This window comes from Pseudophryne corroboree, unplaced genomic scaffold (genome assembly GCF_028390025.1).
Source record: "Pseudophryne corroboree isolate aPseCor3 unplaced genomic scaffold, aPseCor3.hap2 scaffold_321, whole genome shotgun sequence".
Lineage (NCBI taxonomy): Eukaryota > Metazoa > Chordata > Amphibia > Anura > Myobatrachidae > Pseudophryne > Pseudophryne corroboree.
The window spans coordinates 524,825-542,318 of NW_026969892.1; the positions used below are offsets into that span (position 1 = coordinate 524,825).

At 50.2% G+C, this 17,494-nt stretch overlaps 31 non-coding genes across 31 annotated transcripts; all 31 read left to right on the top strand.

Annotated features, from left to right (window-relative positions):
* Window positions 1-112: 112 nt before the first annotated feature.
* Window positions 113-276, top strand: LOC135018197 (U1 spliceosomal RNA). The gene has a single exon (XR_010215946.1). It is a non-coding gene; the product is annotated as a U1 spliceosomal RNA (small nuclear RNA).
* Window positions 277-428: 152 nt separating this feature from the next.
* LOC135018127 (U1 spliceosomal RNA) lies at window positions 429-591 on the top strand. Its single transcript, XR_010215881.1, has one exon. It is a non-coding gene; the product is annotated as a U1 spliceosomal RNA (small nuclear RNA).
* A 671-nt stretch (window positions 592-1,262) lies between these two features.
* Window positions 1,263-1,426, top strand: LOC135018115 (U1 spliceosomal RNA). The gene has a single exon (XR_010215869.1). It is a non-coding gene; the product is annotated as a U1 spliceosomal RNA (small nuclear RNA).
* A 152-nt stretch (window positions 1,427-1,578) lies between these two features.
* LOC135018142 (U1 spliceosomal RNA) lies at window positions 1,579-1,741 on the top strand. Its single transcript, XR_010215896.1, has one exon. It is a non-coding gene; the product is annotated as a U1 spliceosomal RNA (small nuclear RNA).
* Window positions 1,742-2,412: 671 nt separating this feature from the next.
* LOC135018189 (U1 spliceosomal RNA) lies at window positions 2,413-2,576 on the top strand. The gene has a single exon (XR_010215938.1). It is a non-coding gene; the product is annotated as a U1 spliceosomal RNA (small nuclear RNA).
* Window positions 2,577-2,728: 152 nt separating this feature from the next.
* LOC135018161 (U1 spliceosomal RNA) lies at window positions 2,729-2,891 on the top strand. Its single transcript, XR_010215914.1, has one exon. It is a non-coding gene; the product is annotated as a U1 spliceosomal RNA (small nuclear RNA).
* A 646-nt stretch (window positions 2,892-3,537) lies between these two features.
* Window positions 3,538-3,701, top strand: LOC135018212 (U1 spliceosomal RNA). Its single transcript, XR_010215960.1, has one exon. It is a non-coding gene; the product is annotated as a U1 spliceosomal RNA (small nuclear RNA).
* Window positions 3,702-3,853: 152 nt separating this feature from the next.
* On the top strand, window positions 3,854-4,016 carry LOC135018169 (U1 spliceosomal RNA). The gene has a single exon (XR_010215921.1). It is a non-coding gene; the product is annotated as a U1 spliceosomal RNA (small nuclear RNA).
* Window positions 4,017-4,687: 671 nt separating this feature from the next.
* On the top strand, window positions 4,688-4,851 carry LOC135018198 (U1 spliceosomal RNA). The gene has a single exon (XR_010215947.1). It is a non-coding gene; the product is annotated as a U1 spliceosomal RNA (small nuclear RNA).
* A 152-nt stretch (window positions 4,852-5,003) lies between these two features.
* Window positions 5,004-5,166, top strand: LOC135018128 (U1 spliceosomal RNA). Its single transcript, XR_010215882.1, has one exon. It is a non-coding gene; the product is annotated as a U1 spliceosomal RNA (small nuclear RNA).
* Window positions 5,167-5,837: 671 nt separating this feature from the next.
* On the top strand, window positions 5,838-6,001 carry LOC135018116 (U1 spliceosomal RNA). Its single transcript, XR_010215870.1, has one exon. It is a non-coding gene; the product is annotated as a U1 spliceosomal RNA (small nuclear RNA).
* Window positions 6,002-6,153: 152 nt separating this feature from the next.
* On the top strand, window positions 6,154-6,316 carry LOC135018143 (U1 spliceosomal RNA). The gene has a single exon (XR_010215897.1). It is a non-coding gene; the product is annotated as a U1 spliceosomal RNA (small nuclear RNA).
* A 671-nt stretch (window positions 6,317-6,987) lies between these two features.
* Window positions 6,988-7,151, top strand: LOC135018103 (U1 spliceosomal RNA). Its single transcript, XR_010215857.1, has one exon. It is a non-coding gene; the product is annotated as a U1 spliceosomal RNA (small nuclear RNA).
* Window positions 7,152-7,303: 152 nt separating this feature from the next.
* On the top strand, window positions 7,304-7,466 carry LOC135018129 (U1 spliceosomal RNA). Its single transcript, XR_010215883.1, has one exon. It is a non-coding gene; the product is annotated as a U1 spliceosomal RNA (small nuclear RNA).
* Window positions 7,467-8,112: 646 nt separating this feature from the next.
* Window positions 8,113-8,276, top strand: LOC135018199 (U1 spliceosomal RNA). The gene has a single exon (XR_010215948.1). It is a non-coding gene; the product is annotated as a U1 spliceosomal RNA (small nuclear RNA).
* Window positions 8,277-8,428: 152 nt separating this feature from the next.
* On the top strand, window positions 8,429-8,591 carry LOC135018130 (U1 spliceosomal RNA). Its single transcript, XR_010215884.1, has one exon. It is a non-coding gene; the product is annotated as a U1 spliceosomal RNA (small nuclear RNA).
* A 671-nt stretch (window positions 8,592-9,262) lies between these two features.
* LOC135018117 (U1 spliceosomal RNA) lies at window positions 9,263-9,426 on the top strand. Its single transcript, XR_010215871.1, has one exon. It is a non-coding gene; the product is annotated as a U1 spliceosomal RNA (small nuclear RNA).
* Window positions 9,427-9,578: 152 nt separating this feature from the next.
* LOC135018144 (U1 spliceosomal RNA) lies at window positions 9,579-9,741 on the top strand. Its single transcript, XR_010215898.1, has one exon. It is a non-coding gene; the product is annotated as a U1 spliceosomal RNA (small nuclear RNA).
* A 671-nt stretch (window positions 9,742-10,412) lies between these two features.
* On the top strand, window positions 10,413-10,576 carry LOC135018190 (U1 spliceosomal RNA). The gene has a single exon (XR_010215939.1). It is a non-coding gene; the product is annotated as a U1 spliceosomal RNA (small nuclear RNA).
* A 152-nt stretch (window positions 10,577-10,728) lies between these two features.
* On the top strand, window positions 10,729-10,891 carry LOC135018162 (U1 spliceosomal RNA). The gene has a single exon (XR_010215915.1). It is a non-coding gene; the product is annotated as a U1 spliceosomal RNA (small nuclear RNA).
* Window positions 10,892-11,537: 646 nt separating this feature from the next.
* On the top strand, window positions 11,538-11,701 carry LOC135018213 (U1 spliceosomal RNA). The gene has a single exon (XR_010215961.1). It is a non-coding gene; the product is annotated as a U1 spliceosomal RNA (small nuclear RNA).
* A 152-nt stretch (window positions 11,702-11,853) lies between these two features.
* Window positions 11,854-12,016, top strand: LOC135018170 (U1 spliceosomal RNA). Its single transcript, XR_010215922.1, has one exon. It is a non-coding gene; the product is annotated as a U1 spliceosomal RNA (small nuclear RNA).
* Window positions 12,017-12,687: 671 nt separating this feature from the next.
* Window positions 12,688-12,851, top strand: LOC135018200 (U1 spliceosomal RNA). The gene has a single exon (XR_010215949.1). It is a non-coding gene; the product is annotated as a U1 spliceosomal RNA (small nuclear RNA).
* A 152-nt stretch (window positions 12,852-13,003) lies between these two features.
* On the top strand, window positions 13,004-13,166 carry LOC135018131 (U1 spliceosomal RNA). Its single transcript, XR_010215885.1, has one exon. It is a non-coding gene; the product is annotated as a U1 spliceosomal RNA (small nuclear RNA).
* Window positions 13,167-13,837: 671 nt separating this feature from the next.
* LOC135018118 (U1 spliceosomal RNA) lies at window positions 13,838-14,001 on the top strand. The gene has a single exon (XR_010215872.1). It is a non-coding gene; the product is annotated as a U1 spliceosomal RNA (small nuclear RNA).
* Window positions 14,002-14,153: 152 nt separating this feature from the next.
* Window positions 14,154-14,316, top strand: LOC135018145 (U1 spliceosomal RNA). Its single transcript, XR_010215899.1, has one exon. It is a non-coding gene; the product is annotated as a U1 spliceosomal RNA (small nuclear RNA).
* A 671-nt stretch (window positions 14,317-14,987) lies between these two features.
* LOC135018191 (U1 spliceosomal RNA) lies at window positions 14,988-15,151 on the top strand. The gene has a single exon (XR_010215940.1). It is a non-coding gene; the product is annotated as a U1 spliceosomal RNA (small nuclear RNA).
* A 152-nt stretch (window positions 15,152-15,303) lies between these two features.
* Window positions 15,304-15,466, top strand: LOC135018132 (U1 spliceosomal RNA). The gene has a single exon (XR_010215886.1). It is a non-coding gene; the product is annotated as a U1 spliceosomal RNA (small nuclear RNA).
* Window positions 15,467-16,112: 646 nt separating this feature from the next.
* Window positions 16,113-16,276, top strand: LOC135018202 (U1 spliceosomal RNA). The gene has a single exon (XR_010215950.1). It is a non-coding gene; the product is annotated as a U1 spliceosomal RNA (small nuclear RNA).
* A 152-nt stretch (window positions 16,277-16,428) lies between these two features.
* LOC135018133 (U1 spliceosomal RNA) lies at window positions 16,429-16,591 on the top strand. Its single transcript, XR_010215887.1, has one exon. It is a non-coding gene; the product is annotated as a U1 spliceosomal RNA (small nuclear RNA).
* A 671-nt stretch (window positions 16,592-17,262) lies between these two features.
* Window positions 17,263-17,426, top strand: LOC135018119 (U1 spliceosomal RNA). Its single transcript, XR_010215873.1, has one exon. It is a non-coding gene; the product is annotated as a U1 spliceosomal RNA (small nuclear RNA).
* Window positions 17,427-17,494: the final 68 nt, after the last annotated feature.

A 17,494-nucleotide genomic window follows, 5' to 3' on the forward strand; every position in this document is an offset into this window, starting at 1 on the left:
CCCTGCAGTTGTTGTCCCCAGATGAGAGTTCCCTTGTGCTGCCTCAGTTGAATCTCCTTTACTTGACAGAGATGTGCCTGAGCAGCGGCCCTCCCCAGCCCTATCCCAAATCATACTTATTTTGCATAGGAGATACCATGGTCATGAAGATTGTTCTCCCAGGGTGAGGTTCATTCATTGCATTCTGGGTATGCTGACCCCTGTGATTTCCCCAAATGTGGGAAACTCGACTGCATTATTTGTGGTAGAGGGGGACTGTGTTTGTGCTTTCCTCTGCTCAGCTCTGGTAAAAGTCAGATTTCTTTGTCTCAGATCTTCCTCTAGCCTTGTTCTTCTTTCGAGAGTTCCCTTGTGCTGCCTCAGTTGGATCTCCTTCACTTGACAAGGGGGTGCCCGAGCAGCGACCCTCCCCAGCTCTAGCCCAACTCCTACTTACCTGCCAGGTGAGATACTATGATCAGGAAGGTGCTTCTCCCAGGGCAAGGCTCACCCATTGCACTCTGGGTGTGCTGCTCCTGCGATTTCCCCAAATGTGGGAAACTTGACTGCATAATTTGTGTTTCCTCTGGTCGGCTCTCGTATAATTCAGATCTCTTTGTCTCAGGTCTTTCTCCAGCCTAGTTTGCTGTCTGTTTCCACTTCTCTTTTTTTGAGCCGCTCCCTTCTATGCCCTTGCGCACTATCCTGACCTCTCCCATCTGCTTACTTTGTGCCTTCCAACGCACAATGCATACTACAGGTAGTGCTGCAGGGCCCACACCCTTTTACATGCTTTACAGAACAGCTCTGGAGCTGTTACAGTGCCCAGCTGCTGCAAGAAATCATCTTGAATGCTTCAGGGGCTGGGGCATAGCCAACATGAGCCCCACACCGAAGGAGGGTGGAGATGTTTAATGCGAATTAAGGGTCATCCAAGCGCCACAAAAGGATGCCATGCCCTGCACATCCCTTTTTTCTTTTCATATGCAGACGAGGGTTGAAGCCAACTTTGACCCACTGCTTGGATGACATCACCATATGCAAATCCATCTGCTGCAGGCCTTCCCCCAGGAATGCTTGTACTAGTTGTTGCATTTGGTTTGTTGTTTGGGGGTGCTTCAGTATTAGGCAGCCTTCTGCCCTCCCATGTTCATCTGAAAATATGTGTTCTCCCTGCAGTTGTTGTCCCCAGATGAGAGTTCCCTTGTGCTGCCTCAGTTGAATCGCCTTTACTTGACAGAGATGTGCCTGAGCAGCGGCCCTCCCCAGCCCTATCCCAAATCATACTTATTTTGCATAGGAGATATCATGGTCATGAAGATTGTTCTCCCAGGGTGAGGTTCATTCATTGCATTCTGGGTATGATGACCCCTGTGATTTCCCCAAATGTGGAAAACTCGACTGCATTATTTGTGGTAGAGGGGGACTGTGTTTGTGCTTTCCTCTGGTCAGCTCTGGTAAAAGTCAGATTTCTTTGTCTCAGATCTTCCTCTAGCCTTGTTCTTCTTTCGAGAGTTCCCTTGTGCTGCCTCAGTTGGATCTCCTTCACTTGACAGGGGGGTGCCCGAGCAGCGACCCTCCCCAGCTCTAGCCCAACTCCTACTTACCTGCCAGGTGAGATACTATGATCAGGAAGGTGCTTCTCCCAGGGCAAGGCTCACCCATTGCACTCTGGGTGTGCTGCTCCTGCGATTTCCCCAAATGTGGGACACTTGACTGCATAATTTGTGTTTCCTCTGGTCGGCTCTCGTATAATTCAGATCTCTTTGTCTCAGGTCTCTCTCCAGCCTAGTTTGCTGTCTGTTTCCACTTCTCTTTTCTTGAACCGCTCCCTTCTATGCCCTTGCGCACTATCCTGACTTCTCCCGTCTGCTTACTTTGTGCCTTCCAACGCACAATGCGAACTACAGGTAGTGCTGCAGGGCCCACACCCTTTTAGTTGCCTTACAGAGCAGCTCTGGAGCTGTTACAGTGCCCAGCTGCTGCAAGAAATCAGCTTGAATGCTTCAGGTGCTGGGGCATAGCCAACATGAGCCCCACACCGAAGGAGGGTGGAGGTGTTTAATGCGAATTAGGGGTCATGCAAGCGCCGCAAAAGGCCGCCATGCCCTGCACATCCCTTTTTTCTTTTCATATGCAGACGAGGGTTGAAGCCAACTTTGACCCACTGCTTGGATGACATCACCATATGCAAATCCATCTGCTGCAGGCCTTCCCCCAGGAATGCTTGCACTAGTTGTTGCATTTGGTTTGTTGTTTGGGGGTGCTTCAGTATTAGGCAGCCTTCTGCCCTCCCATGTTCATCTGAAAATATGTGTTCTCCCTGCAGTTGTTGTCCCCAGATGAGAGTTCCCTTGTGCTGCCTCAGTTAAATCTCCTTTACTTGACAGAGATGTGCCTGAGCAGCGGCCCTCCCCAGCCCTATCTCAAATCATACTTATTTTGCATAGGAGATACCATGGTCATGAAGATTGTTCTCCCAGGGTGAGGTTCATTCATTGCATTCTGGGTATGCTGACCCCTGTGATTTCCCCAAATGTGGGAAACTCGACTGCATTATTTGTGGTAGTGGGGGACTGTGTTTGTGCTTTCCTCTGGTCAGCTCTGGTAAAAGTCAGATTTCTTTGTCTCAGATCTTCCTCTAGCCTTGTTCTTCTTTCGAGAGTTCCCTTGTGCTGCCTCAGTTGGATCTCCTTCACTTGACAGGGGGGTGCACGAGCAGCGACCCTCCCCAGCTCTAGCCCAACTCCTATTTACCTGCCAGGTGAGATACTATGATCAGGAAGGTGCTTCTCCCAGGGCAAGGCTCACCCATTGCACTCTGGGTGTGCTGCTCCTGCGATTTCCCCAAATGTGGGACACTTGACTGCATAATTTGTGTTTCCTCTGGTCGGCTCTCATATAATTCAGATCTCTTTGTCTCAGGTCTTTCTCCAGCCTAGTTTGCTGTCTGTTTCCACTTCTCTTTTCTTGAGCCGCTCCCTTCTATGCAGTTGCGCACTATCCTGACCTCTCCCGTCTGCTTACTTTGTGCCTTCCAACGCACAATGCATACTACAGGTAGTGCTGCAGGGCCCACACCCTTTTACATGCTTTACAGAGCAACTCTGGAGCTGTTACAGTGCCCAGCTGCTGCAAGAAATCATCTTGAATGCTTCAGGGGCTGGGGCATAGCCAACATGAGCCCCACACCGAAGGAGGGGTCATCCAAGCGCCACAAAAGGACACCATGCCCTGCACATCCCTTTTTTCTTTTCATATGCAGACGAGGGTTGAAGCCAACTTTGACCCACTGCTTGGATGACATCACCATATGCAAATCCATCTGCTGCAGGCCTTCCCCCAGGAATGCTTGCACTAGTTGTTGCATTTGGTTTGTTGTTTGGGGGTGCTTCAGTATTAGGCAGCCTTCTGCCCTCCCATGTTCATCTGAAAATATGTGTTCTCCCAGCAGTTGTTGTCCCCAGATGAGAGTTCCCTTGTGCTGCCTCAGTTGAATCTCCTTTACTTGACAGAGATGTGCCTGAGCAGCGGCCCTCCCCAGCCCTATCCCAAATCATACTTATTTTGCATAGGAGATACCATGGTCATGAAGATTGTTCTCCCAGGGTGAGGTTCATTCATTGCATTCTGGGTATGCTGACCCCTGTGATTTCCCCAAATGTGGGAAACTCGACTGCATTATTTGTGGTAGTGGGGGACTGTGTTTGTGCTTTCTTCTGGTCAACTCTGGTAAAAATCAGATTTCTTTGTCTCAGATCTTCCTCTAGCCTTGTTCCTCTTTCGAGAGTTCCCTTGTGCTGCCTCAGTTGGATCTCCTTCACTTGACAGGGGGGTACCCGAGCAGCGACCCTCCCCAGCTCTAGCCCAACTCCTACTTACCTGCCAGGTGAGATACTATGATCATGTAGGTGCTTCTCCCAGGGCAAGGCTCACCCATTGCACTCTGGGTGTGCTGCCCCTGTGATTTCCCCAAATGTGGGAAACTTGACTGCATAATTTGTGTTTCCCCTGGTCGTCTCTCGTATAATTCAGATCTCTTTGTCTCAGGTCTCTCTCCAGCCTAGTTTGCTGTCTGTTTCCACTTCTCTTTTCTTGAGCCGCTCCCTTCTATGCCCTTGCGCACTATCCTGACTTCTCCCGTCTGCTTACTTTGTGCCTTCCAACACACAATGCAAACTACAGGTAGTGCTGCAGGGCCCACACCCTTTTACTTGCCTCACAGAGCAGCTCTGGAGCTGTTACAGTACCCAGCTGCTGCAAGAAATCAGCTTGAATGCTTCAGGGGCTGGGGCATTGCCAACATGAGCCCCACACCGAAGGAGGGTGGGGGTGTTTAATGCGAACTAAGGGTCACCCAAGCGCCGCAAAAGGCCGCCATGCCCTGCACGCCCCTTTTCTCTTTTCATATGCAGACGAGGGCTGAAGCCAACTTTGACCCACTGCTTGGATGGCATTACCATATGCAAATCAATCTGCTGCAGGCCTTCCCCCAGGAATGCTTGCACTAGTTGTTGCATTTGGTTTGTTGTTTGGGGGTGCTTCAGTATTAGGCAGCCTTCTGCCCTCCCATGTTCATCTGAAAATATGTGTTCTCCCTGCAGTTGTTGTCCCCAGATGAGAGTTCCCTTGTGCTGCCTCAGTTGAATCTCCTTTACTTGACAGAGATGTGCCTGAGCAGCGGCCCTCCCCAGCCCTATCCCAAATCATACTTATTTTGCATAGGAGATACCATGGTCATGAAGATTGTTCTCCCAGGGTGAGGTTCATTCATTGCATTCTGGGTATGCTGACCCCTGTGATTTCCCCAAATGTGGGAAACTCGACTGCATTATTTGTGGTAGAGGGGGACTGTGTTTGTGCTTTCCTCTGCTCAGCTCTGGTAAAAGTCAGATTTCTTTGTCTCAGATCTTCCTCTAGCCTTGTTCTTCTTTCGAGAGTTCCCTTGTGCTGCCTCAGTTGGATCTCCTTCACTTGACAAGGGGGTGCCCGAGCAGCGACCCTCCCCAGCTCTAGCCCAACTCCTACTTACCTGCCAGGTGAGATACTATGATCAGGAAGGTGCTTCTCCCAGGGCAAGGCTCACCCATTGCACTCTGGGTGTGCTGCTCCTGCGATTTCCCCAAATGTGGGAAACTTGACTGCATAATTTGTGTTTCCTCTGGTCGGCTCTCGTATAATTCAGATCTCTTTGTCTCAGGTCTTTCTCCAGCCTAGTTTGCTGTCTGTTTCCACTTCTCTTTTTTTGAGCCGCTCCCTTCTATGCCCTTGCGCACTATCCTGACCTCTCCCATCTGCTTACTTTGTGCCTTCCAACGCACAATGCATACTACAGGTAGTGCTGCAGGGCCCACACCCTTTTACATGCTTTACAGAACAGCTCTGGAGCTGTTACAGTGCCCAGCTGCTGCAAGAAATCATCTTGAATGCTTCAGGGGCTGGGGCATAGCCAACATGAGCCCCACACCGAAGGAGGGTGGAGATGTTTAATGCGAATTAAGGGTCATCCAAGCGCCACAAAAGGACGCCATGCCCTGCACATCCCTTTTTTCTTTTCATATGCAGACGAGGGTTGAAGCCAACTTTGACCCACTGCTTGGATGACATCACCATATGCAAATCCATCTGCTGCAGGCCTTCCCCCAGGAATGCTTGTACTAGTTGTTGCATTTGGTTTGTTGTTTGGGGGTGCTTCAGTATTAGGCAGCCTTCTGCCCTCCCATGTTCATCTGAAAATATGTGTTCTCCCTGCAGTTGTTGTCCCCAGATGAGAGTTCCCTTGTGCTGCCTCAGTTGAATCGCCTTTACTTGACAGAGATGTGCCTGAGCAGCGGCCCTCCCCAGCCCTATCCCAAATCATACTTATTTTGCATAGGAGATATCATGGTCATGAAGATTGTTCTCCCAGGGTGAGGTTCATTCATTGCATTCTGGGTATGATGACCCCTGTGATTTCCCCAAATGTGGAAAACTCGACTGCATTATTTGTGGTAGAGGGGGACTGTGTTTGTGCTTTCCTCTGGTCAGCTCTGGTAAAAGTCAGATTTCTTTGTCTCAGATCTTCCTCTAGCCTTGTTCTTCTTTCGAGAGTTCCCTTGTGCTGCCTCAGTTGGATCTCCTTCACTTGACAGGGGGGTGCCCGAGCAGCGACCCTCCCCAGCTCTAGCCCAACTCCTACTTACCTGCCAGGTGAGATACTATGATCAGGAAGGTGCTTCTCCCAGGGCAAGGCTCACCCATTGCACTCTGGGTGTGCTGCTCCTGCGATTTCCCCAAATGTGGGACACTTGACTGCATAATTTGTGTTTCCTCTGGTCGGCTCTCGTATAATTCAGATCTCTTTGTCTCAGGTCTCTCTCCAGCCTAGTTTGCTGTCTGTTTCCACTTCTCTTTTCTTGAACCGCTCCCTTCTATGCCCTTGCGCACTATCCTGACTTCTCCCGTCTGCTTACTTTGTGCCTTCCAACGCACAATGCGAACTACAGGTAGTGCTGCAGGGCCCACACCCTTTTAGTTGCCTTACAGAGCAGCTCTGGAGCTGTTACAGTGCCCAGCTGCTGCAAGAAATCAGCTTGAATGCTTCAGGTGCTGGGGCATAGCCAACATGAGCCCCACACCGAAGGAGGGTGGAGGTGTTTAATGCGAATTAGGGGTCATGCAAGCGCCGCAAAAGGCCGCCATGCCCTGCACATCCCTTTTTTCTTTTCATATGCAGACGAGGGTTGAAGCCAACTTTGACCCACTGCTTGGATGACATCACCATATGCAAATCCATCTGCTGCAGGCCTTCCCCCAGGAATGCTTGCACTAGTTGTTGCATTTGGTTTGTTGTTTGGGGGTGCTTCAGTATTAGGCAGCCTTCTGCCCTCCCATGTTCATCTGAAAATATGTGTTCTCCCTGCAGTTGTTGTCCCCAGATGAGAGTTCCCTTGTGCTGCCTCAGTTGAATCGCCTTTACTTGACAGAGATGTGCCTGAGTAGCGGCCCTCCACAGCCCTATCCCAAATCATACTTATTTTGCATAGGAGATACCATGGTCATGAAGATTGTTCTCCCAGGGTGAGGTTCATTCATTGCATTCTGGGTATGCTGACCCCTGTGATTTCCCCAAATGTGGGAAACTCGACTGCATTATTTGTGGTAGTGGGGGACTGTGTTTTTGCTTTCCTCTGGTCAGCTCTGGTAAAAGTCAGATTTCTTTGTCTCAGATCTTCCTCTAGCCTTGTTCTTCTTTCGAGAGTTCCCTTGTGCTGCCTCAGTTGGATCTCCTTCACTTGACAGGGGGGTGCCCGAGCAGCGACCCTCCCCAGCTCTAGCCCAACTCCTACTTACCTGCCAGGTGAGATACTATGATCAGGAAGGTGCTTCTCCCAGGGCAAGGCTCACCCATTGCACTCTGGGTGTGCTGCTCCTGCGATTTCCCCAAATGTGGGAAACTTGACTGCATAATTTGTGTTTCCTCTGGTCGGCTCTCGTATAATTCAGATCTCTTTGTCTCAGGTCTTTCTCCAGCCTAGTTTGCTGTCTGTTTCCACTTCTCTTTTCTTGAGCCGCTCCCTTCTATGCCCTTGCGCACTATCCTGACCTCTCCCGTCTGCTTACTTTGTGCCTTCCAACGCACAATGCATACTACAGGTAGTGCTGCAGGGCCCACACCCTTTTACATGCTTTACAGAACAGCTCTGGAGCTGTTACAGTGCCCAGCTGCTGCAAGAAATCATCTTGAATGCTTCAGGGGCTGGGGCATAGCCAACATGAGCCCCACACCGAAGGAGGGGTCATCCAAGCGCCACAAAAGGACACCATGCCCTGCACATCCCTTTTTTCTTTTCATATGCAGACGAGGGTTGAAGCCAACTTTGACCCACTGCTTGGATGACATCACCATATGCAAATCCATCTGCTGCAGGCCTTCCCCCAGGAATGCTTGCACTAGTTGTTGCATTTGGTTTGTTGTTTGGGGGTGCTTCAGTATTAGGCAGCCTTCTGCCCTCCCATGTTCATCTGAAAATATGTGTTCTCCCTGCAGTTGTTGTCCCCAGATGAGAGTTCCCTTGTGCTGCCTCAGTTGAATCTCCTTTACTTGACAGAGATGTGCCTGAGCAGCGGCCCTCCCCAGCCCTATCCCAAATCATACTTATTTTGCATAGGAGATACCATGGTCATGAAGATTGTTCTCCCAGGGTGAGGTTCATTCATTGCATTCTGGGTATGCTGACCCCTGTGATTTCCCCAAATGTGGGAAACTCGACTGCATTATTTGTGGTAGAGGGGGACTGTGTTTGTGCTTTCCTCTGCTCAGCTCTGGTAAAAGTCAGATTTCTTTGTCTCAGATCTTCCTCTAGCCTTGTTCTTCTTTCGAGAGTTCCCTTGTGCTGCCTCAGTTGGATCTCCTTCACTTGACAAGGGGGTGCCCGAGCAGCGACCCTCCCCAGCTCTAGCCCAACTCCTACTTACCTGCCAGGTGAGATACTATGATCAGGAAGGTGCTTCTCCCAGGGCAAGGCTCACCCATTGCACTCTGGGTGTGCTGCTCCTGCGATTTCCCCAAATGTGGGAAACTTGACTGCATAATTTGTGTTTCCTCTGGTCGGCTCTCGTATAATTCAGATCTCTTTGTCTCAGGTCTTTCTCCAGCCTAGTTTGCTGTCTGTTTCCACTTCTCTTTTTTTGAGCCGCTCCCTTCTATGCCCTTGCGCACTATCCTGACCTCTCCCATCTGCTTACTTTGTGCCTTCCAACGCACAATGCATACTACAGGTAGTGCTGCAGGGCCCACACCCTTTTACATGCTTTACATAACAGCTCTGGAGCTGTTACAGTGCCCAGCTGCTGCAAGAAATCATCTTGAATGCTTCAGGGGCTGGGGCATAGCCAACATGAGCCCCACACCGAAGGAGGGTGGAGATGTTTAATGCGAATTAAGGGTCATCCAAGCGCCACAAAAGGATGCCATGCCCTGCACATCCCTTTTTTCTTTTCATATGCAGACGAGGGTTGAAGCCAACTTTGACCCACTGCTTGGATGACATCACCATATGCAAATCCATCTGCTGCAGGCCTTCCCCCAGGAATGCTTGTACTAGTTGTTGCATTTGGTTTGTTGTTTGGGGGTGCTTCAGTATTAGGCAGCCTTCTGCCCTCCCATGTTCATCTGAAAATATGTGTTCTCCCTGCAGTTGTTGTCCCCAGATGAGAGTTCCCTTGTGCTGCCTCAGTTGAATCGCCTTTACTTGACAGAGATGTGCCTGAGCAGCGGCCCTCCCCAGCCCTATCCCAAATCATACTTATTTTGCATAGGAGATATCATGGTCATGAAGATTGTTCTCCCAGGGTGAGGTTCATTCATTGCATTCTGGGTATGATGACCCCTGTGATTTCCCCAAATGTGGAAAACTCGACTGCATTATTTGTGGTAGAGGGGGACTGTGTTTGTGCTTTCCTCTGGTCAGCTCTGGTAAAAGTCAGATTTCTTTGTCTCAGATCTTCCTCTAGCCTTGTTCTTCTTTCGAGAGTTCCCTTGTGCTGCCTCAGTTGGATCTCCTTCACTTGACAGGGGGGTGCCCGAGCAGCGACCCTCCCCAGCTCTAGCCCAACTCCTACTTACCTGCCAGGTGAGATACTATGATCAGGAAGGTGCTTCTCCCAGGGCAAGGCTCACCCATTGCACTCTGGGTGTGCTGCTCCTGCGATTTCCCCAAATGTGGGACACTTGACTGCATAATTTGTGTTTCCTCTGGTCGGCTCTCGTATAATTCAGATCTCTTTGTCTCAGGTCTCTCTCCAGCCTAGTTTGCTGTCTGTTTCCACTTCTCTTTTCTTGAACCGCTCCCTTCTATGCCCTTGCGCACTATCCTGACTTCTCCCGTCTGCTTACTTTGTGCCTTCCAACGCACAATGCGAACTACAGGTAGTGCTGCAGGGCCCACACCCTTTTAGTTGCCTTACAGAGCAGCTCTGGAGCTGTTACAGTGCCCAGCTGCTGCAAGAAATCAGCTTGAATGCTTCAGGTGCTGGGGCATAGCCAACATGAGCCCCACACCGAAGGAGGGTGGAGGTGTTTAATGCGAATTAGGGGTCATGCAAGCGCCGCAAAAGGCCGCCATGCCCTGCACATCCCTTTTTTCTTTTCATATGCAGACGAGGGTTGAAGCCAACTTTGACCCACTGCTTGGATGACATCACCATATGCAAATCCATCTGCTGCAGGCCTTCCCCCAGGAATGCTTGCACTAGTTGTTGCATTTGGTTTGTTGTTTGGGGGTGCTTCAGTATTAGGCAGCCTTCTGCCCTCCCATGTTCATCTGAAAATATGTGTTCTCCCTGCAGTTGTTGTCCCCAGATGAGAGTTCCCTTGTGCTGCCTCAGTTGAATCTCCTTTACTTGACAGAGATGTGCCTGAGCAGCGGCCCTCCCCAGCCCTATCTCAAATCATACTTATTTTGCATAGGAGATACCATGGTCATGAAGATTGTTCTCCCAGGGTGAGGTTCATTCATTGCATTCTGGGTATGCTGACCCCTGTGATTTCCCCAAATGTGGGAAACTCGACTGCATTATTTGTGGTAGTGGGGGACTGTGTTTGTGCTTTCCTCTGGTCAGCTCTGGTAAAAGTCAGATTTCTTTGTCTCAGATCTTCCTCTAGCCTTGTTCTTCTTTCGAGAGTTCCCTTGTGCTGCCTCAGTTGGATCTCCTTCACTTGACAGGGGGGTGCACGAGCAGCGACCCTCCCCAGCTCTAGCCCAACTCCTATTTACCTGCCAGGTGAGATACTATGATCAGGAAGGTGCTTCTCCCAGGGCAAGGCTCACCCATTGCACTCTGGGTGTGCTGCTCCTGCGATTTCCCCAAATGTGGGACACTTGACTGCATAATTTGTGTTTCCTCTGGTCGGCTCTCATATAATTCAGATCTCTTTGTCTCAGGTCTTTCTCCAGCCTAGTTTGCTGTCTGTTTCCACTTCTCTTTTCTTGAGCCGCTCCCTTCTATGCAGTTGCGCACTATCCTGACCTCTCCCGTCTGCTTACTTTGTGCCTTCCAACGCACAATGCATACTACAGGTAGTGCTGCAGGGCCCACACCCTTTTACATGCTTTACAGAGCAACTCTGGAGCTGTTACAGTGCCCAGCTGCTGCAAGAAATCATCTTGAATGCTTCAGGGGCTGGGGCATAGCCAACATGAGCCCCACACCGAAGGAGGGGTCATCCAAGCGCCACAAAAGGACACCATGCCCTGCACATCCCTTTTTTCTTTTCATATGCAGACGAGGGTTGAAGCCAACTTTGACCCACTGCTTGGATGACATCACCATATGCAAATCCATCTGCTGCAGGCCTTCCCCCAGGAATGCTTGCACTAGTTGTTGCATTTGGTTTGTTGTTTGGGGGTGCTTCAGTATTAGGCAGCCTTCTGCCCTCCCATGTTCATCTGAAAATATGTGTTCTCCCAGCAGTTGTTGTCCCCAGATGAGAGTTCCCTTGTGCTGCCTCAGTTGAATCTCCTTTACTTGACAGAGATGTGCCTGAGCAGCGGCCCTCCCCAGCCCTATCCCAAATCATACTTATTTTGCATAGGAGATACCATGGTCATGAAGATTGTTCTCCCAGGGTGAGGTTCATTCATTGCATTCTGGGTATGCTGACCCCTGTGATTTCCCCAAATGTGGGAAACTCGACTGCATTATTTGTGGTAGTGGGGGACTGTGTTTGTGCTTTCTTCTGGTCAACTCTGGTAAAAATCAGATTTCTTTGTCTCAGATCTTCCTCTAGCCTTGTTCCTCTTTCGAGAGTTCCCTTGTGCTGCCTCAGTTGGATCTCCTTCACTTGACAGGGGGGTACCCGAGCAGCGACCCTCCCCAGCTCTAGCCCAACTCCTACTTACCTGCCAGGTGAGATACTATGATCATGTAGGTGCTTCTCCCAGGGCAAGGCTCACCCATTGCACTCTGGGTGTGCTGCCCCTGTGATTTCCCCAAATGTGGGAAACTTGACTGCATAATTTGTGTTTCCCCTGGTCGTCTCTCGTATAATTCAGATCTCTTTGTCTCAGGTCTCTCTCCAGCCTAGTTTGCTGTCTGTTTCCACTTCTCTTTTCTTGAGCCGCTCCCTTCTATGCCCTTGCGCACTATCCTGACTTCTCCCGTCTGCTTACTTTGTGCCTTCCAACACACAATGCAAACTACAGGTAGTGCTGCAGGGCCCACACCCTTTTACTTGCCTCACAGAGCAGCTCTGGAGCTGTTACAGTACCCAGCTGCTGCAAGAAATCAGCTTGAATGCTTCAGGGGCTGGGGCATTGCCAACATGAGCCCCACACCGAAGGAGGGTGGGGGTGTTTAATGCGAACTAAGGGTCACCCAAGCGCCGCAAAAGGCCGCCATGCCCTGCACGCCCCTTTTCTCTTTTCATATGCAGACGAGGGCTGAAGCCAACTTTGACCCACTGCTTGGATGGCATTACCATATGCAAATCAATCTGCTGCAGGCCTTCCCCCAGGAATGCTTGCACTAGTTGTTGCATTTGGTTTGTTGTTTGGGGGTGCTTCAGTATTAGGCAGCCTTCTGCCCTCCCATGTTCATCTGAAAATATGTGTTCTCCCTGCAGTTGTTGTCCCCAGATGAGAGTTCCCTTGTGCTGCCTCAGTTGAATCTCCTTTACTTGACAGAGATGTGCCTGAGCAGCGGCCCTCCCCAGCCCTATCCCAAATCATACTTATTTTGCATAGGAGATACCATGGTCATGAAGATTGTTCTCCCAGGGTGAGGTTCATTCATTGCATTCTGGGTATGCTGACCCCTGTGATTTCCCCAAATGTGGGAAACTCGACTGCATTATTTGTGGTAGAGGGGGACTGTGTTTGTGCTTTCCTCTGCTCAGCTCTGGTAAAAGTCAGATTTCTTTGTCTCAGATCTTCCTCTAGCCTTGTTCTTCTTTCGAGAGTTCCCTTGTGCTGCCTCAGTTGGATCTCCTTCACTTGACAAGGGGGTGCCCGAGCAGCGACCCTCCCCAGCTCTAGCCCAACTCCTACTTACCTGCCAGGTGAGATACTATGATCAGGAAGGTGCTTCTCCCAGGGCAAGGCTCACCCATTGCACTCTGGGTGTGCTGCTCCTGCGATTTCCCCAAATGTGGGAAACTTGACTGCATAATTTGTGTTTCCTCTGGTCGGCTCTCGTATAATTCAGATCTCTTTGTCTCAGGTCTTTCTCCAGCCTAGTTTGCTGTCTGTTTCCACTTCTCTTTTTTTGAGCCGCTCCCTTCTATGCCCTTGCGCACTATCCTGACCTCTCCCATCTGCTTACTTTGTGCCTTCCAACGCACAATGCATACTACAGGTAGTGCTGCAGGGCCCACACCCTTTTACATGCTTTACAGAACAGCTCTGGAGCTGTTACAGTGCCCAGCTGCTGCAAGAAATCATCTTGAATGCTTCAGGGGCTGGGGCATAGCCAACATGAGCCCCACACCGAAGGAGGGTGGAGATGTTTAATGCGAATTAAGGGTCATCCAAGCGCCACAAAAGGACGCCATGCCCTGCACATCCCTTTTTTCTTTTCATATGCAGACGAGGGTTGAAGCCAACTTTGACCCACTGCTTGGATGACATCACCATATGCAAATCCATCTGCTGCAGGCCTTCCCCCAGGAATGCTTGTACTAGTTGTTGCATTTGGTTTGTTGTTTGGGGGTGCTTCAGTATTAGGCAGCCTTCTGCCCTCCCATGTTCATCTGAAAATATGTGTTCTCCCTGCAGTTGTTGTCCCCAGATGAGAGTTCCCTTGTGCTGCCTCAGTTGAATCGCCTTTACTTGACAGAGATGTGCCTGAGCAGCGGCCCTCCCCAGCCCTATCCCAAATCATACTTATTTTGCATAGGAGATATCATGGTCATGAAGATTGTTCTCCCAGGGTGAGGTTCATTCATTGCATTCTGGGTATGATGACCCCTGTGATTTCCCCAAATGTGGAAAACTCGACTGCATTATTTGTGGTAGAGGGGGACTGTGTTTGTGCTTTCCTCTGGTCAGCTCTGGTAAAAGTCAGATTTCTTTGTCTCAGATCTTCCTCTAGCCTTGTTCTTCTTTCGAGAGTTCCCTTGTGCTGCCTCAGTTGGATCTCCTTCACTTGACAGGGGGGTGCCCGAGCAGCGACCCTCCCCAGCTCTAGCCCAACTCCTACTTACCTGCCAGGTGAGATACTATGATCAGGAAGGTGCTTCTCCCAGGGCAAGGCTCACCCATTGCACTCTGGGTGTGCTGCTCCTGCGATTTCCCCAAATGTGGGACACTTGACTGCATAATTTGTGTTTCCTCTGGTCGGCTCTCGTATAATTCAGATCTCTTTGTCTCAGGTCTCTCTCCAGCCTAGTTTGCTGTCTGTTTCCACTTCTCTTTTCTTGAACCGCTCCCTTCTATGCCCTTGCGCACTATCCTGACTTCTCCCGTCTGCTTACTTTGTGCCTTCCAACGCACAATGCGAACTACAGGTAGTGCTGCAGGGCCCACACCCTTTTAGTTGCCTTACAGAGCAGCTCTGGAGCTGTTACAGTGCCCAGCTGCTGCAAGAAATCAGCTTGAATGCTTCAGGTGCTGGGGCATAGCCAACATGAGCCCCACACCGAAGGAGGGTGGAGGTGTTTAATGCGAATTAGGGGTCATGCAAGCGCCGCAAAAGGCCGCCATGCCCTGCACATCCCTTTTTTCTTTTCATATGCAGACGAGGGTTGAAGCCAACTTTGACCCACTGCTTGGATGACATCACCATATGCAAATCCATCTGCTGCAGGCCTTCCCCCAGGAATGCTTGCACTAGTTGTTGCATTTGGTTTGTTGTTTGGGGGTGCTTCAGTATTAGGCAGCCTTCTGCCCTCCCATGTTCATCTGAAAATATGTGTTCTCCCTGCAGTTGTTGTCCCCAGATGAGAGTTCCCTTGTGCTGCCTCAGTTGAATCGCCTTTACTTGACAGAGATGTGCCTGAGCAGCGGCCCTCCCCAGCCCTATCCCAAATCATACTTATTTTGCATAGGAGATACCATGGTCATGAAGATTGTTCTCCCAGGGTGAGGTTCATTCATTGCATTCTGGGTATGCTGACCCCTGTGATTTCCCCAAATGTGGGAAACTCGACTGCATTATTTGTGGTAGTGGGGGACTGTGTTTGTGCTTTCCTCTGGTCAGCTCTGGTAAAAGTCAGATTTCTTTGTCTCAGATCTTCCTCTAGCCTTGTTCTTCTTTCGAGAGTTCCCTTGTGCTGCCTCAGTTGGATCTCCTTCACTTGACAGGGGGGTGCCCGAGCAGCGACCCTCCCCAGCTCTAGCCCAACTCCTACTTACCTGCCAGGTGAGATACTATGATCAGGAAGGTGCTTCTCCCAGGGCAAGGCTCACCCATTGCACTCTGGGTGTGCTGCTCCTGCGATTTCCCCAAATGTGGGAAACTTGACTGCATAATTTGTGTTTCCTCTGGTCGGCTCTCGTATAATTCAGATCTCTTTGTCTCAGGTCTTTCTCCAGCCTAGTTTGCTGTCTGTTTCCACTTCTCTTTTCTTGAGCCGCTCCCTTCTATGCCCTTGCGCACTATCCTGACCTCTCCCGTCTGCTTACTTTGTGCCTTCCAACGCACAATGCATACTACAGGTAGTGCTGCAGGGCCCACACCCTTTTACATGCTTTACAGAACAGCTCTGGAGCTGTTACAGTGCCCAGCTGCTGCAAGAAATCATCTTGAATGCTTCAGGGGCTGGGGCATAGCCAACATGAGCCCCACACCGAAGGAGGGGTCATCCAAGCGCCACAAAAGGACACCATGCCCTGCACATCCCTTTTTTCTTTTCATATGCAGACGAGGGTTGAAGCCAACTTTGACCCACTGCTTGGATGACATCACCATATGCAAATCCATCTGCTGCAGGCCTTCCCCCAGGAATGCTTGCACTAGTTGTTGCATTTGGTTTGTTGTTTGGGGGTGCTTCAGTATTAGGCAGCCTTCTGCCCTCCCATGTTCATCTGAAAATATGTGTTCTCCCTGCAGTTGTTGTCCCCAGATGAGAGTTCCCTTGTGCTGCCTCAGTTGAATCTCCTTTACTTGACAGAGATGTGCCTGAGCAGCGGCCCTCCCCAGCCCTATCCCAAATCATACTTATTTTGCATAGGAGATACCATGGTCATGAAGATTGTTCTCCCAGGGTGAGGTTCATTCATTGCATTCTGGGTATGCTGACCCCTGTGATTTCCCCAAATGTGGGAAACTCGACTGCATTATTTGTGGTAGAGGGGGACTGTGTTTGTGCTTTCCTCTGCTCAGCTCTGGTAAAAGTCAGATTTCTTTGTCTCAGATCTTCCTCTAGCCTTGTTCTTCTTTCGAGAGTTCCCTTGTGCTGCCTCAGTTGGATCTCCTTCACTTGACAAGGGGGTGCCCGAGCAGCGACCCTCCCCAGCTCTAGCCCAACTCCTACTTACCTGCCAGGTGAGATACTATGATCAGGAAGGTGCTTCTCCCAGGGCAAGGCTCACCCATTGCACTCTGGGTGTGCTGCTCCTGCGATTTCCCCAAATGTGGGAAACTTGACTGCATAATTTGTGTTTCCTCTGGTCGGCTCTCGTATAATTCAGATCTCTTTGTCTCAGGTCTTTCTCCAGCCTAGTTTGCTGTCTGTTTCCACTTCTCTTTTTTTGAGCCGCTCCCTTCTATGCCCTTGCGCACTATCCTGACCTCTCCCATCTGCTTACTTTGTGCCTTCCAACGCACAATGCATACTACAGGTAGTGCTGCAGGGCCCACACCCTTTTACATGCTTTACAGAACAGCTCTGGAGCTGTTACAGTGCCCAGCTGCTGCAAGAAATCATCTTGAATGCTTCAGGGGCTGGGGCATAGCCAACATGAGCCCCACACCGAAGGAGGGTGGAGATGTTTAATGCGAATTAAGGGTCATCCAAGCGCCACAAAAGGACGCCATGCCCTGCACATCCCTTTTTTCTTTTCATATGCAGACGAGGGTTGAAGCCAACTTTGACCCACTGCTTGGATGACATCACCATATGCAAATCCATCTGCTGCAGGCCTTCCCCCAGGAATGCTTGTACTAGTTGTTGCATTTGGTTTGTTGTTTGGGGGTGCTTCAGTATTAGGCAGCCTTCTGCCCTCCCATGTTCATCTGAAAATATGTGTTCTCCCTGCAGTTGTTGTCCCCAGATGAGAGTTCCCTTGTGCTGCCTCAGTTGAATCGCCTTTACTTGACAGAGATGTGCCTGAGCAGCGGCCCTCCCCAGCCCTATCCCAAATCATACTTATTTTGCATAGGAGATATCATGGTCATGAAGATTGTTCTCCCAGGGTGAGGTTCATTCATTGCATTCTGGGTATGATGACCCCTGTGATTTCCCCAAATGTGGAAAACTCGACTGCATTATTTGTGGTAGAGGGGGACTGTGTTTGTGCTTTCCTCTGGTCAGCTCTGGTAAAAGTCAGATTTCTTTGTCTCAGATCTTCCTCTAGCCTTGTTCTTCTTTCGAGAG